At 37.6% G+C, this 15,287-nt stretch overlaps 8 non-coding genes across 8 annotated transcripts; all 8 read left to right on the forward strand.

The window, feature by feature from the left end:
* Positions 1-1,379: 1,379 nt before the first annotated feature.
* TRNAC-GCA (transfer RNA cysteine (anticodon GCA)) lies at positions 1,380-1,451 on the forward strand. Its single transcript has one exon. It is a non-coding gene; the product is annotated as a tRNA-Cys (tRNA).
* A 1,012-nt stretch (positions 1,452-2,463) lies between these two features.
* TRNAC-GCA (transfer RNA cysteine (anticodon GCA)) lies at positions 2,464-2,535 on the forward strand. Its single transcript has one exon. It is a non-coding gene; the product is annotated as a tRNA-Cys (tRNA).
* A 1,012-nt stretch (positions 2,536-3,547) lies between these two features.
* TRNAC-GCA (transfer RNA cysteine (anticodon GCA)) lies at positions 3,548-3,619 on the forward strand. Its single transcript has one exon. It is a non-coding gene; the product is annotated as a tRNA-Cys (tRNA).
* A 1,011-nt stretch (positions 3,620-4,630) lies between these two features.
* TRNAC-ACA (transfer RNA cysteine (anticodon ACA)) lies at positions 4,631-4,702 on the forward strand. Its single transcript has one exon. It is a non-coding gene; the product is annotated as a tRNA-Cys (tRNA).
* A 1,710-nt stretch (positions 4,703-6,412) lies between these two features.
* TRNAC-GCA (transfer RNA cysteine (anticodon GCA)) lies at positions 6,413-6,484 on the forward strand. The gene has a single exon. It is a non-coding gene; the product is annotated as a tRNA-Cys (tRNA).
* Positions 6,485-8,193: 1,709 nt separating this feature from the next.
* Positions 8,194-8,265, forward strand: TRNAC-GCA (transfer RNA cysteine (anticodon GCA)). Its single transcript has one exon. It is a non-coding gene; the product is annotated as a tRNA-Cys (tRNA).
* Positions 8,266-10,357: 2,092 nt separating this feature from the next.
* TRNAC-GCA (transfer RNA cysteine (anticodon GCA)) lies at positions 10,358-10,429 on the forward strand. The gene has a single exon. It is a non-coding gene; the product is annotated as a tRNA-Cys (tRNA).
* A 1,010-nt stretch (positions 10,430-11,439) lies between these two features.
* Positions 11,440-11,511, forward strand: TRNAC-GCA (transfer RNA cysteine (anticodon GCA)). The gene has a single exon. It is a non-coding gene; the product is annotated as a tRNA-Cys (tRNA).
* Positions 11,512-15,287: the final 3,776 nt, after the last annotated feature.

Consider the following 15,287-nt stretch of genomic DNA (forward strand, 5'->3'; position numbering starts at 1 on the left):
ATCCTCAAATGATAAGGTGTCCCGTAAAAACCTCTTCCCCTTTAAGAATGTTTCAAAACAATCATTGTATGTAGAGGCATTGGTTCCATGTACCACTGCCTATTCAAATAAAATAACAATGAAACAAATAAATCTGTTTTTTAAATGATCCAGTTTTCCTTTAATAAATAATATTAAGGACTACTTCTCCTGTTCCACAGTTTCAAGGTTGTACTTTCTGGCACAACTTAGTATGATCCTCACACTCTTTCATGATGTACTCATATTTTGTCATTCTAAGTCTCCTGAAAAGCTGGGGATGTAGCTCAGTGGTAGAGCTATATTGACTGCAGATCAAGAGGTCCCTGGTTCAAATCCGGGTGTCTCCTCACCCTATTTTGATTCTGTTGTTTGTATTCGGGACTTTTCATCAATTCCATTTGGATCATCTTTGACAGAGTCAGTGTTCCCTTGGATATTGCAGTTTAATAGCATTTCAGTGTTTCCTGCTCAAAACCTGTGAGTAAATGCAGTTTTTAACACTCGGCTTGTTATTCCCTTTGGGAAATTTCTGAAACATCATTGATCAATTTTGTAATTCGGCTCTTCCTTTCATAGCACTAAACAAAGGGAATGGACTATGAAACCAATTGACAACTTTGTTATACTGTTTGGTGCTTTCTTGTATTGCACTGAAGAAATGGCGTATAAAACTTGGCAGCGAAGCAGTCAATCTATTTCTCATTTCACCTCTGTCTTCAGTCTTACATATATTCCACCTCTTCTCTGTGCATGCAAAGTATGTGTTTGTTTGAAGCACTTCATTTTTGTGCAACGTAGGAACTATTTAATTTCTCCTGAAAAGCTCTGCCTACGTGCAAGATGTACGAACTATCATTGCAGTTGCAAGAAGGCTGGTCTGAAGAATCAGGCCATTTGCAAACGCAAGATGGCTTTTTCTGATGTATTAAATGGAAGGTATTCGAAAGGGGTGTTTGGTTGTACCTTCCAAATACCGAATTGTAGTGGTACGTATAAATGTTTTTCCACCATAATTTGGCCCAAAACAATCATACTTCATCACCATCTCAGTGATTGTGTTAACCAATCCTCAAATGATAAGGTGTCCCGTAAAAACCTCTTCCCCTTTAAGAATGTTTCAAAACAATCCTTGTATGTAGAGGCATTGGTCCTAGGTACCACTGCCTATTCAAATAAAATAACAATGAAACAAATAAATCTGTTTTTAAATGATCCAGTTTTCCTTTAATAAATAATATTAAGGACTACTTCTCCTGTTCCACAGTTTCAAGGTTGTACTTTCTGGCACTACTTAGTATGATCCTCACACTCTTTCATGATGTACTGATATTTTGTCATTCTGATTTTACTGAAAAGATGGGGATATAGCTCAGTGGTAGAGCATTTGACTGCAGATCAAGAGGTCCCTGGTTCAAATCCGGGTGTACCCTCACCCTATTTTGATTCTGTTGTTTGTAATTGGGACTTTTCATCAATTCCATTTGGATCATCTTTGACAGAGTCAGTGTTCCCTAGGATATTGCACTTTACTAGCATTTCAGTGTTTCCTGCTCAAAACCTGTGAGTAAATGCAGTTTTTAACACTCTGCTTGTTATTCCCTTTGGGAAATTTCTGAAACATCATTGATCAATTTTGTAATTCGGCTCTTCCTTTCATAGCACTAAACAAAGGGAATGGACTATGAAACCAATTGACAACTTTGTTATACTGTTTGGTGCTTTCTTGTATTGCACTGAAGAAATGGCGTGTAAAACTTGGCAGCGAAGCAGTCAATCTATTTCTCATTTCACCTGTGTTTCCAGTCTTACATATATTCCACCTCTTCTCTGTGCATGCAAAGTATGTATTTGTTTGAAGCACTTCATTTTTGTGCAACTTAGGAACTATTTAATTTCTCCTTAAAAGCTCTGCCTACGTGCAAGATGTACGAACTATCATTGCAGTTGCAAGAAGGCTGGTCTGAAGAATCAGGCCATTTGCAAACGCAAGATGGCTTTTTCTGATGTATTAAATGGAAGGTATTCGAAAGGGGTGTTTGGTTGTACCTTCCAAATACCGAATTGTAGTGGTACGTCGAAATGTTTTTCCACCATAATTTGGCCTAAATCAATCATACTTCATCACCATCTCCGTGATTGTGGTAACCAATCCTCAAATGATAAGGTGTCCCGTAAAAACCTCTTCCCCTTTAAGAATGTTTCAAAACAATCCTTGTATGTAGAGGCATTGGTCCTATGTACCACTGCCTATTCAAATAAAATAACAATGAAACAAATAAATCTGTTTTTTAAATGATCCAGTTTTCCTTTAATAAATAATATTAAGGACTACTTCTCCTGTTCCACAGTTTCAAGGTTGTACTTTCTGGCACAACTTAGTATGATCCTCACACTCTTTCATGATGTACTGATATTTTGTCATTCTGATTTTACTGAAAAGCTGGGGATATAGCTCAGTGGTAGAGCATTTGACTGCAGATCAAGAGGTCCCTGGTCCAAATCCGGGTGTCCCCTCACCCTATTTTGATTCTGTTGTTTGTAATTGGGACTTTTCATCAATTCCATTTGGATCATCTTTGACAGAGTCAGTGTTCCCTAGGATATTGCACTTTACTAGCATTTCAGTGTTTCCTGCTCAAAACCTGTGAGTAAATGCAGTTTTTAACACTCTGCTTGTTATTCCCTTTGGGAAATTTCTGAAACATCATTGATCAATTTTGTAATTTGGCTCTTCCTTTCATAGCACTAAACAAAGGGAATGGACTATGAAACCAATTGACAACTTTGTTATACTGTTTGGTGCTTTCTTGTATTGCACTGAAGAAATGGCGTATAAAACTTGGCAGCGAAGCAGTCAATCTATTTCTCATTTCACCTCTGTCTTCAGTCTTACATATATTCCACCTCTTCTCTGTGCATGCAAAGTATGTGTTTGTTTGAAGCACTTCATTTTTGTGCAACTTAGGAACTATTTAATTTCTCCTTAAAAGCTCTGCCTACGTGCAAGATGTACGAACTATCATTGCAGTTGCAAGAAGGCTGGTCTGAAGAATCAGGCCATTTGCAAATGCAAAATGGCTTTTTCTGATGTATTAAATGGAAGGTATTCGAAAGGGGTGTTTGGGTGTACCTTCCAAATACCGAATTGTAGTGGTACGTCGAAATGTTTTTCCACCATAATTTGGCCTAAATCAATCATACTTCATCACCATCTCCGTGATTGTGGTAACCAATCCTCAAATGATAAGGTGTCCCGTAAAAACCTCTTCCCCTTTAAGAATGTTTCAAAACAATCATTGTATGTAGAGGCATTGGTCCTATGTACCACTGCCTATTCAAATAAAATAACAATGAAACAAATAAATCTGTTTTTTAAATGATCCAGTTTTCCTTTAATAAATAATATTAAGGACTACTTCTCCTGTTCCACAGTTTCAAGGTTGTACTTTCTGGCACAACTTAGTATGATCCTCACACTCTTTCATGATGTACTGATATTTTGTCATTCTGATTTTACTGAAAAGCTGGGGATATAGCTCAGTGGTAGAGCATTTGACTGCAGATCAAGAGGTCCCTGGTCCAAATCCGGGTGTCCCCTCACCCTATTTTGATTCTGTTGTTTGTAATTGGGACTTTTCATCAATTCCATTTGGATCATCTTTGACAGAGTCAGTGTTCCCTTGGATATTGCACTTTACTAGCATTTCAGTGTTTCCTGCTCAAAACCTGTGAGTAAATGCAGTTTTTAACACTCTGCTTGTTATTCCCTTTGGGAAATTTCTGAAACATCATTGATCAATTTTGTAATTCGGCTCTTCCTTTCATAGCACTAAACAAAGGGAATGGACTATGAAACCAATTGACAACTTTGTTATACTGTTTGGTGCTTTCTTGTATTGCACTGAAGAAATGGCGTATAAAACTTGGCAGCGAAGCAGTCAATCTATTTCTCATTTCACCTCTGTCTTCAGTCTTACATATATTCCACCTCTTCTCTGTGCATGCAAAGTATGTGTTTGTTTGAAGCACTTCATTTTTGTGCAACGTAGGAACTATTTAATTTCTCCTTAAAAGCTCTGCCTACGTGCAAGATGTACGAACTATCATTGCAGTTGCAAGAAGGCTGGTCTGAAGAATCAGGCCATTTGCAAACGCAAAATGGCTTTTTCTGATGTATTAAATGGAAGGTATTCGAAAGGGGTGTTTGGGTGTACCTTCCAAATACCGAATTGTAGTGGTACGTAGAAATGTTTTTCCACCATAATTTGGCCCAAAACAATCATACTTCATCACCATCTCAGTGATTGTGGTAACCAATCCTCAAATGATAAGGTGTCCCGTAAAAACCTCTTCCCCTTTAGAAATGTTTCAAAACAATCCTTGTATGTAGAGGCATTGGTCCTATGTACCACTGCCTATTCAAATAAAATAACAATGAAACAAATAAATCTGTTTTTAAATGATCCAGTTTTCCTTTAATAAATAATATTAAGGACTACTTCTCCTGTTCCACAGTTTCAAGGTTGTACTTTCTGGCACAACTTAGTATGATCCTCACACTCTTTCATGATGTACTGATATTTTGTCATTCTGATTTTACTGAAAAGCTGGGGATATAGCTCAGTGGTAGAGCATTTGACTACAGATCAAGAGGTCCCTGGTTCAAATCCGGGTGTACCCTCACCCTATTTTGATTCTGTTGTTTGTAATTGGGACTTTTCATCAATCCATTTGGATCATCTTTGACAGAGTCAGTGTTCCCTAGGATATTGCACTTAAATAGCATTTCAGTGTTTCCTGCTCAAAACCTGTGAGTAAATGCAGTTTTTAACACTCTGCTTGTTATTCCCTTTGGGAAATTTCTGAAACATCATTGATCAATTTTGTAATTTGGCTCTTCCTTTCACAGCACTAAACAAAGGGAATGGACTATGAAAGCAATTGACAACTTTGTTATACTGTTTGGTGCTTTCTTGTATTGCACTGACAAAATGGCGTATAAAACTTGGCAGCGAAGCAGTCAATCTATTTCTCATTTCACCTGTGTCTTCAGTCTTACATATATTCCACCTCTTCTCTGTGCATGCAAAGTATATGTTTGTTTGAAGCACTTCATTTTTGTGCATTGTAGGAACCATTTCATTTCTCCTTAAAAGCTCTGCCTACGTGCAAGATGTACGAACTATCATTGCAGTTGCAAGAAGGCTGGTCTGAAGAATCAGGCCATTTGCAAACGCAAAATGGCTTTTTCTGATGTATTAAATGGAAGGTATTCGAAACGGGTGTTTGGGTGTACCTTCCAAATACCGAATTGTAGTGGTACTTAGAAATGTTTTTCCACCATAATTTGGCCTAAATCAATCATACTTCATCACCATCTCCGTGATTGTGGTAACCAATCCTCAAATGATAAGGTGTCCCGTAAAAACCTCTTCCCCTTTAAGAATGTTTCAAAACAATCATTGTATGTAGAGGCAATGGTTCTATGTACCACTGCCTATTCAAATAAAATAACAATGAAACAAATAAATCTGTTTTTTAAATGATCCAGTTTTCCTTTAATAAATAATATTAAGGACTACTTCTCCTGTTCCACAGTTTCAAGGTTGTACTTTCTGGCACAACTTAGTATGATCCTCACACTCTTTCATGATGTACTAATATTTTGTCATTCTGATATTACTGAAAAGATGGGGATATAAAACTTGGCAGTGAAGCAGTCAATCTATTTCTCATTTCACCTGTGTCTTCAGTCTTACATATATTCCACCTCTTCTCTTTGCATGCAAAGTATGTGTTTGTTTGAAGCACTTCATTTTTGTGCAACGTAGGAACTATTTAATTTCTCCTTAAAGGCTCTGCCTACGTGCAAGATGTACGAACTATCATTGCAGTTGCCAGAAGGCTGGTCTGAAGAATTAGGCCATTTGCATACGCAAATGGCTTTTTCTGATGTATTAAATGGAAGGTATTCGAAAGGGGTGTTTGGGTGTACCTTCCACATACCGAATTGTAGTGGTACGTAGAAATGTTTTTCCACCATAATTTGGCCCAAATCAATCATACTTCATCACCATCTCCGTGATTGTGGTAACCAATCCTCAAATGATAAGGTGTCCCGTAAAAACCTCTTCCCCTTTAAGAATGTTTCAAAACAATCATTGTATGTAGAGGCATTGGTCCTATGTACCACTGCCTATTCAAATAAAATAACAATGAAACAAATAAATCTGTTTTTTAAATGATCCAGTTTTCCTTTAATAAATAATATTAAGGACTACTTCTCCTGTTCCACAGTTTCAAGGTTGTACTTTCTGGCACAACTTAGTATGATCCTCACACTCTTTCATGATGTACTGATATTTTGTCATTCTGATTTTACTGAAAAGCTGGGGATATAGCTCAGTGGTAGAGCATTTGACTGCAGATCAAGAGGTCCCTGGTCCAAATCCGGGTGTCCCCTCACCCTATTTTGATTCTGTTGTTTGTAATTGGGACTTTTCATCAATTCCATTTGGATCCTCTTTAACAGAGTCAGTGTTCCCTTGGATGTTGCACTTTAATAGCATTTCAGTGTTTCCTGCTCAAAACCTGTGAGTAAATGCAGTTTTTAACACTCGGCTTGTTATTCCCTTTGGGAAATTTCTGAAACATCATTGATCAATTTTGGAATTCGGCTCTTCCTTTCATAGCACTAAACAAAGGGAATGGACTATGAAACCAATTGACAACTTTGTTATACTGTTTGGTGCTTTCTTGTATTGCACTGAAGAAATGGCGTATAAAACTTGGCAGCGAAGCAGTCAATCTATTTCTCATTTCACCTCTGTCTTCAGTCTTACATATATTCCACCTCTTCTCTGTGCATGCAAAGTATGTGTTTGTTTGAAGCACTTCATTTTTGTGCAACGTAGGAACTATTTAATTTCTCCTTAAAAGCTCTGCCTACGTGCAAGATGTACGAACTATCATTGCAGTTGCAAGAAGGCTGGTCTGAAGAATCAGGCCATTTGCAAACGCAAATGGCTTTTTCTGATGTATTAAATGGAAGGTATTCGAAAGGGGTGTTTGGGTGTACCTTCCAAATACCGAATTGTAGTGGTACGTAGAAATGTTTTTCCACCATAATTTGGCCCTAAACAATCATACTTCATCACCATCTCAGTGATTGTGGTAACCAATCCTCAAATGATAAGGTGTCCCGTAAAAACCTCTTCCCCTTTAAGAATGTTTCAAAACAATCATTGTATGTAGAGGCATTGGTCCCATGTACCACTGCCTATTCAAATAAAATAACAATGAAACAAATACATCTGTTTTTAAATGATCCAGTTTTCCTTTAATAAATAATATTAAGGACTACTTCTCCTGTTCCACAGTTTCAAGGTTGTACTTTCTGGCACAACTTAGTATGATCCTCACACTCTTTCATGATGTACTGATATTTTGTCATTCTGATATTACTGAAAAGATGGGGATATAAAACTTGGCAGTGAAGCAGTCAATCTATTTCTCATTTCACCTGTGTCTTCAGTCTTACATATATTCCACCTCTTCTCTGTGCATGCAAAGTATGTGTTTGTTTGAAGCACTTCATTTTTGTGCAACGTAGGAACTATTTAATTTCTCCTTAAAGGCTCTGCCTACGTGCAAGATGTACGAACTATCATTGCAGTTGCCAGAAGGCTGGTCTGAAGAATTAGGCCATTTGCATACGCAAATGGCTTTTTCTGATGTATTAAATGGAAGGTATTCGAAAGGGGTGTTTGGGTGTACCTTCCACATACCGAATTGTAGTGGTACGTAGAAATGTTTTTCCACCATAATTTGGCCCAAATCAATCATACTTCATCACCATCTCCGTGATTGTGGTAACCAATCCTCAAATGATAAGGTGTCCCGTAAAAACCTCTTCCCCTTTAAGAATGTTTCAAAACAATCATTGTATGTAGAGGCATTGGTCCTATGTACCACTGCCTATTCAAATAAAATAACAATGAAACAAATAAATCTGTTTTTTAAATGATCCAGTTTTCCTTTAATAAATAATATTAAGGACTACTTCTCCTGTTCCACAGTTTTAAGGTTGTACTTTCTGGCACAACTTAGTATGATCCTCACACTCTTTCATGATGTACTGATATTTTGTCATTCTGATTTTACTGAAAAGCTGGGGATATAGCTCAGTGGTAGAGCATTTGACTGCAGATCAAGAGGTCCCTGGTCCAAATCCGGGTGTCCCCTCACCCTATTTTGATTCTGTTGTTTGTAATTGGGACTTTTCATCAATTCCATTTGGATCCTCTTTAACAGAGTCAGTGTTCCCTTGGATGTTGCACTTTAATAGCATTTCAGTGTTTCCTGCTCAAAACCTGTGAGTAAATGCAGTTTTTAACACTCGGCTTGTTATTCCCTTTGGGAAATTTCTGAAACATCATTGATCAATTTTGGAATTCGGCTCTTCCTTTCATAGCACTAAACAAAGGGAATGGACTATGAAACCAATTGACAACTTTGTTATACTGTTTGGTGCTTTCTTGTATTGCACTGAAGAAATGGCGTATAAAACTTGGCAGCGAAGCAGTCAATCTATTTCTCATTTCACCTCTGTCTTCAGTCTTACATATATTCCACCTCTTCTCTGTGCATGCAAAGTATGTGTTTGTTTGAAGCACTTCATTTTTGTGCAACGTAGGAACTATTTAATTTCTCCTTAAAAGCTCTGCCTACGTGCAAGATGTACGAACTATCATTGCAGTTGCAAGAAGGCTGGTCTGAAGAATCAGGCCATTTGCAAACGCAAATGGCTTTTTCTGATGTATTAAATGGAAGGTATTCGAAAGGGGTGTTTGGGTGTACCTTCCAAATACCGAATTGTAGTGGTACGTAGAAATGTTTTTCCACCATAATTTGGCCCTAAACAATCATACTTCATCACCATCTCAGTGATTGTGGTAACCAATCCTCAAATGATAAGGTGTCCCGTAAAAACCTCTTCCCCTTTAAGAATGTTTCAAAACAATCATTGTATGTAGAGGCATTGGTCCCATGTACCACTGCCTATTCAAATAAAATAACAATGAAACAAATACATCTGTTTTTAAATGATCCAGTTTTCCTTTAATAAATAATATTAAGGACTACTTCTCCTGTTCCACAGTTTCAAGGTTGTACTTTCTGGCACAACTTAGTATGATCCTCACACTCTTTCATGATGTACTGATATTTTGTCATTCTGATTTTACTGAAAAGCTGGGGATATAGCTCAGAGGTAGCGCATTTGACTGCAGATCAAGAGGTCCCTGGTTCAAATCTGGGTGTCCCCTCACCCTATTTTGATTCTGTTGTTTGTAATTGGGACTTTTCATCAATTCCATTTGGATCATCTTTGACAGAGTCAGTGTTCCCTAGGATATTGCACTTTAATAGCATTTCAGTGTTTCCTGCTCAAAACCTGTGAGCAAATGCAGTTTTTAACACTCTGCTTGTTATTCCCTTTGGGAAATTTCTGAAACATCATTGATCAATTTTGTAATTTGGCTCTTCCTTTCACAGCACTAAACAAAGGGAATGGACTATGAAAGCAATTGACAACTTTGTTATACTGTTTGGTGCTTTCTTGTATTGCACTGACGAAATGGCGTATAAAACTTGGCAGCGAAGCAGTCAATCTATTTCTCATTTCACCTGTGTCTCCAGTCTTACATATATTCCACCTCTTCTCTGTGCATGCAAAGTATGTGTTTGTTTGAAGCACTTCATTTTTGTGCAACGTAGGAACTATTTAATTTCTCCTTAAAAGCTCTGCCTACGTGCAAGATGTACGAACTATCATTGCAGTTGCAAGAAGGCTGGTCTGAAGAATCAGGCCATTTGCAAACGCAAAATGGCTTTTTCTGATGTATTAAATGGAAGGTATTCGAAAGGGGTTTTGGGTGTACCTTCCAAATACCGAATTGTAGTGGTGCGTAGAAATGTTTTTCCACCATAATTTGGCCCAAAACAATCATACTTCATCACCATCTCAGTGATTGTGGTAACCAATCCTCAAATGATAAGGTGTCCCGTAAAAACCTCTTCCCCTTTAAGAATGTTTCAAAACAATCATTGTATGTAGAGGCATTGGTCCTATGTACCACTGCCTATTCAAATAAAATAACAATGAAACAAATAAATCTGTTTTTAAATGATCCAGTTTTCCTTTAATAAATAATATTAAGGACTACTTCTCCTGTTCCACAGTTTCAAGGTTGTACTTTCTGGCACAACTTAGTATGATCCGCCCACTCTCTCATGATGTACTGATATTTTGTCATTCTGCTTTTACTGAAAAGCTGGGGATATAGCTCAGTGGTAGAGCATTTGACTGCAGATCAAGAGGTCCCTGGTTCAAATCCGGGTGTCCCCTCACCCTATTTTGATTCTTTTGCTTGTAATTGGGACTTTTCATCAATTCCATTTGGATCATCTTAGAAAGAGTCAGTGTTCCCTAGGATATTGCACTTTAATAGCATTTCAGTGTTTCCTGCTCAAAACCTGTGAGTAAATGCAGTTTTTAACACTCTGCTTGTTATTCCCTTTGGGAAATTTCTGAAACATCATTGATCAATTTTGTAATTTGGCTCTTCCTTTCACAGCACTAAACAAAGGGAATGGACTATGAAAGCAATTGACAACTTTGTTATACTGTTTGGTGCTTTCTTGTATTGCACTGAAAAAATGGCGTATAAAACTTGGCAGCGAATCAGTCAATCTATTTCTCATTTCACCTGTGTCTCCAGTCTTACATATATTCCACCTCTTCTCTGTGCATGCAAAGTATGTGTTTGTTTGAAGCACTTCATTTTTGTGCAACATAGGAACTATTTAATTTCTCCTTAAAAGCTCTGCCTACGTGCAAGATGTACGAACTATCATTGCAGTTGCAAGAAGGCTGGTCTGAAGAATCAGGCCATTTGCAAACGCAAAATGGCTTTTTCTGATGTATTAAATGGAAGGTATTCGAAAGGGGTGTTTGGGTGTACCTTCCAAATACCGAATTGTAGTGGTACGTAGAAATGTTTTTCCACCATAATTTGGCCCAAAACAATCATACTTCATCACCATCTCAGTGATTGTGGTAACCAATCCTCAAATGATAAGGTGTCCCGTAAAAACCTCTTCCCCTTTAAGAATGTTTCAAAACAATCATTGTATGTAGAGGCATTGGTCCTATGTACCACTGCCTATTCAAATAAAATCACAATGAAACAAATATCTGTTTTTTAAATGATCCAGTTTTCCTTTAATAAATAATATTAAGGACTACTTCTCCTGTTCCACAGTTTCAAGGTTGTACTTTCTGGCACAACTTAGTATGATCCTCACACTCTTTCATGATGTACTAATATTTTGTCATTCTGATTTTACTGAAAAGCTGGGGATATAGCTCAGTGGTAGAGCATTTGACTGCAGATCAAGAGGTCCCTGGTTCAAATCTGGGTGTCCCCTCACCCTTTTTTGATTCTGTTGTTTGTAATTGGGACTTTTCATCAATTCCATTTGAATCATCTTTGACAGAGTCAGTGTTCCCTTGGATATTGCACTTTAATAGCATTTCAATGTTTCCTGCTTAAAACCTGTGAGTAAATGCAGTTTTTAACACTCTGCTTGGTATTCCCTTTGGTACATTTCTGAAACATCATTGATCAATTTTGGAATTCGGCTCTTCCTTTCACAGCATTAAACAAAGGGAATGGACTATGAAACCAATTGACAACTTTGTTATACTGTTTGGTGCTTTCTTGTATTGCACTGAAGAAATGGCGTATAAAACTTGGCAGCGAAGCAGTCAATCTATTTCTCATTTCACCTGTGTCTTCAGTCTTACATATATTCCACCTCTTCTCTGTGCAGGCAAAGTATGTGTTTGTTTGAAGCACTTCATTTTTGTACAACGTAGGAACTATTTAATTTCTCCTTAAAAGCTCTGCCTACGTGCAAGATGTACGAACTATCATTGCAGTTGCCAGAAGGCTGGTCTGAAGAATTAGGCCATTTGCATACGCAAATGGCTTTTTCTGATGTATTAAATGGAAGGTATTCGAAAGGGGTGTTTAGGTGTACCTTCCACATACCGAATTGTAGTGGTACGTAGAAATGTTTTTCCACCATAATTTGGCCCAAAACAATCATACTTCATCACCATCTCAGTGATTGCGGTAACCAATCCTCAAATGATAAGGTGTCCCGTAAAAACCTCTTCCCCTTTAAGAATGTTTCAAAACAATCATTGTATGTAGAGGCATTGGTCCTATGTACCACTGCCTATTCAAATAAAATAACAATGAAACAAATAAATCTGTTTTTTAAATGATCCAGTTTTCCTTTAATAAATAATATTAAGGACTACTTCTCCTGTTCCACAGTTTCAAGGTTGTACTTTCTGGCACAACTTAGTATGATCCTCACACTCTTTCATGATGTACTCATATTTTGTCATTCTGATTTTCCTGAAAAGCTGGGGATGTAGCTCAGTGGTAGAGCATTTGACTGCAGATCAAGAGGTCCCTGGTACAAATCCGTGTGTCCCCTCACCCTATTTCGATTCTGTTGTTTGTAATTGGGACTTTTCATCAATTCCATTTGGATCCTCTTTAACAGAGTCAGTGTTCCCTTGGATATTGCACTTTATTAGCATTTCAGTGTTTCCTGCTCAAAACCTGTGAGTAAATGCAGTTTTTAACACTCGGCTTGTTATTCCCTTTGGGAAATTTCTGAAACATCATTGATCAATTTTGGAATTCGGCTATTCCTTTCATAGCACTAAACAAAGGGAATGGACTATGAAACCAATTGACAACTTTGTTATACTGTTTGGTGCTTTCTTGTATTGCACTGAAGAAATGGCGTATAAAACTTGGCACCGAAGCAGTCAATCCATTTCTCATTTCACCTCTGTCTTCAGTCTTATATATGTTCCACCTCTTCTCTGTGCATGCAAAGTATGTGTTTGTTTGAAGCACTTTATTTTTGTGCAACGTAGGAACTATTTAATTTCTCCTTAAAAGCTCTGCCTACGTGCAAGATGTACGAACTATCATTGCAGTTGCAAGAAGGCTGGACTGAAGAATCAGGCCATTTGCAAACGCAAAATGGCTTTTTCTGATGTATTAAATGGAAGGTATTCGAAAGGGGTGTTTGGGTGTACCTTCCAAATACCGATTGTAGTGGTACGTAGAAATGTTTTCCCACCATAATTTGGCCCAAAACAATCATACTTCATCACCATCTCAGTGATTGTGGTAACCAATCCTCAAATGATAAGGTGTCCCGTAAAAACCTCTTCCCCTTTAAGAATGTTTCAAAACAATCATTGTATGTAGAGGCATTGGTCCCATGTACCACTGCCTATTCAAATAAAATAACAATGAAACAAATACATCTGTTTTTAAATGATCCAGTTTTCCTTTAATAAATAATATTAAGGACTACTTCTCCTGTTCCACAGTTTCAAGGTTGTACTTTCTGGCACAACTTAGTATGATCCTCACACTCTTTCATGATGTACTGATATTTTGTCATTCTGAATTTACTGAAAAGCTGGGGATATAGCTCAGTTGTAGCGCATTTGACTGCAGATCAAGAGGTCCCTGGTTCAAATCTGGGTGTCCCCTCACCCTATTTTGATTCTGTTGTTTGTAATTGGGACTTTTCATCAATTCCATTTGGATCATCTTTGACAGAGTCAGTGATCCCTAGGATATTGCACTTTAATAGCATTTCAGTGTTTCCTGCTCAAAACCTGTGAGCAAATGCAGTTTTTAACACTCTGCTTGTTATTCCCTTTGGGAAATTTCTGAAACATCATTGATCAATTTTGTAATTTGGCTCTTCCTTTCACAGCACTAAACAAAGGGAATGGACTATGAAAGCAATTGACAACTTTGTTATACTGTTTGGTGCTTTCTTGTATTGCACTGACGAAATGGCGTATAAAACTTGGCAGCGAAGCAGTCAATCTATTTCTCATTTCACCTCTGTCTTCAGTCTTATATATATTCCACCTCTTCTCTGTGCATGCAAAGTATGTGTTTGTTTGAAGCACTTTATTTTTGTGCAACGTAGGAACTATTTAATTTCTCCTTAAAAGCTCTGCCTACGTGCAAGATGTACGAACTATCATTGCAGTTGCAAGAAGGCTGGACTGAAGAATCAGGCCATTTGCAAACGCAAAATGGCTTTTTCTGATGTATTAAATGGAAGGTATTCGAAAGGGGTGTTTGGGTGTACCTTCCAAATACCGATTGTAGTGGTACGTAGAAATGTTTTCCCACCATAATTTGGCCCAAAACAATCATACTTCATCACCATCTCAGTGATTGTGGTAACCAATCCTCAAATGATAAGGTGTCCCGTAAAAACCTCTTCCCCTTTAAGAATGTTTCAAAACAATCATTGTATGTAGAGGCATTGGTCCTATGTACCACTGCCTATCCAAATATAATACAATGAAACAAATACATCTGTTTTTTAAATGATCCAGTTTTCCTTTAATAAATAATATTAAGGACTACTTCTCCTGTTCCACAGTTTCAAGGTTGTACTTTCTGGCACAACTTAGTATGATCCTCACACTCTTTCATGATGTCCTGATATTTTGTCATTCTGATTATACTGAAAAGCTGGGGATATAGCTCAGTGGTAGCGCATTTGACTGCAGATCAAGAGGTCCCTGGTTCAAATCTGGGTGTCCCCTCACCCTATTTTGATTCTGTTGTTTGTAATTGGGACTTTTCATCAATTCCATTTGGATCATCTTTGACAGAGTCATTGTTCCCTAGGATATTGCACTTTAATAGCATTTCAGTGTTTCCTGCTCAAAACCTGTGAGCAAATGCAGTTTTTAACACTCTGCTTGTTATTCCCTTTGGGAAATTTCTGAAACATCATTGATCAATTTTGTAATTTGGCTCTTCCTTTCACAGCACTAAACAAAGGGAATGGACTATGAAAGCAATTGACAACTTTGTTATACTGTTTGGTGCTTTCTTGTATTGCACTGAAAAAATGGCGTATAAAACTTGGCAGCGAATCAGTCAATCTATTTCTCATTTCACCTGTGTCTCCAGTCTTACATATATTCCACCTCTTCTCTGTGCATGCAAAGTATGTGTTTGTTTGAAGCACTTCATTTTTGTGCAACATAGGAACTATTTAATTTCTCCTTAAAAGCTCTGCCTACGTGCAAGATGTACGAACTATCATTGCAGTTGCAAGAAGGCTGG

This window comes from Lissotriton helveticus, chromosome 1_2 (assembly GCF_964261635.1).
Source record: "Lissotriton helveticus chromosome 1_2, aLisHel1.1, whole genome shotgun sequence".
NCBI classification, from domain to species: Eukaryota; Metazoa; Chordata; class Amphibia; order Caudata; family Salamandridae; genus Lissotriton; species Lissotriton helveticus.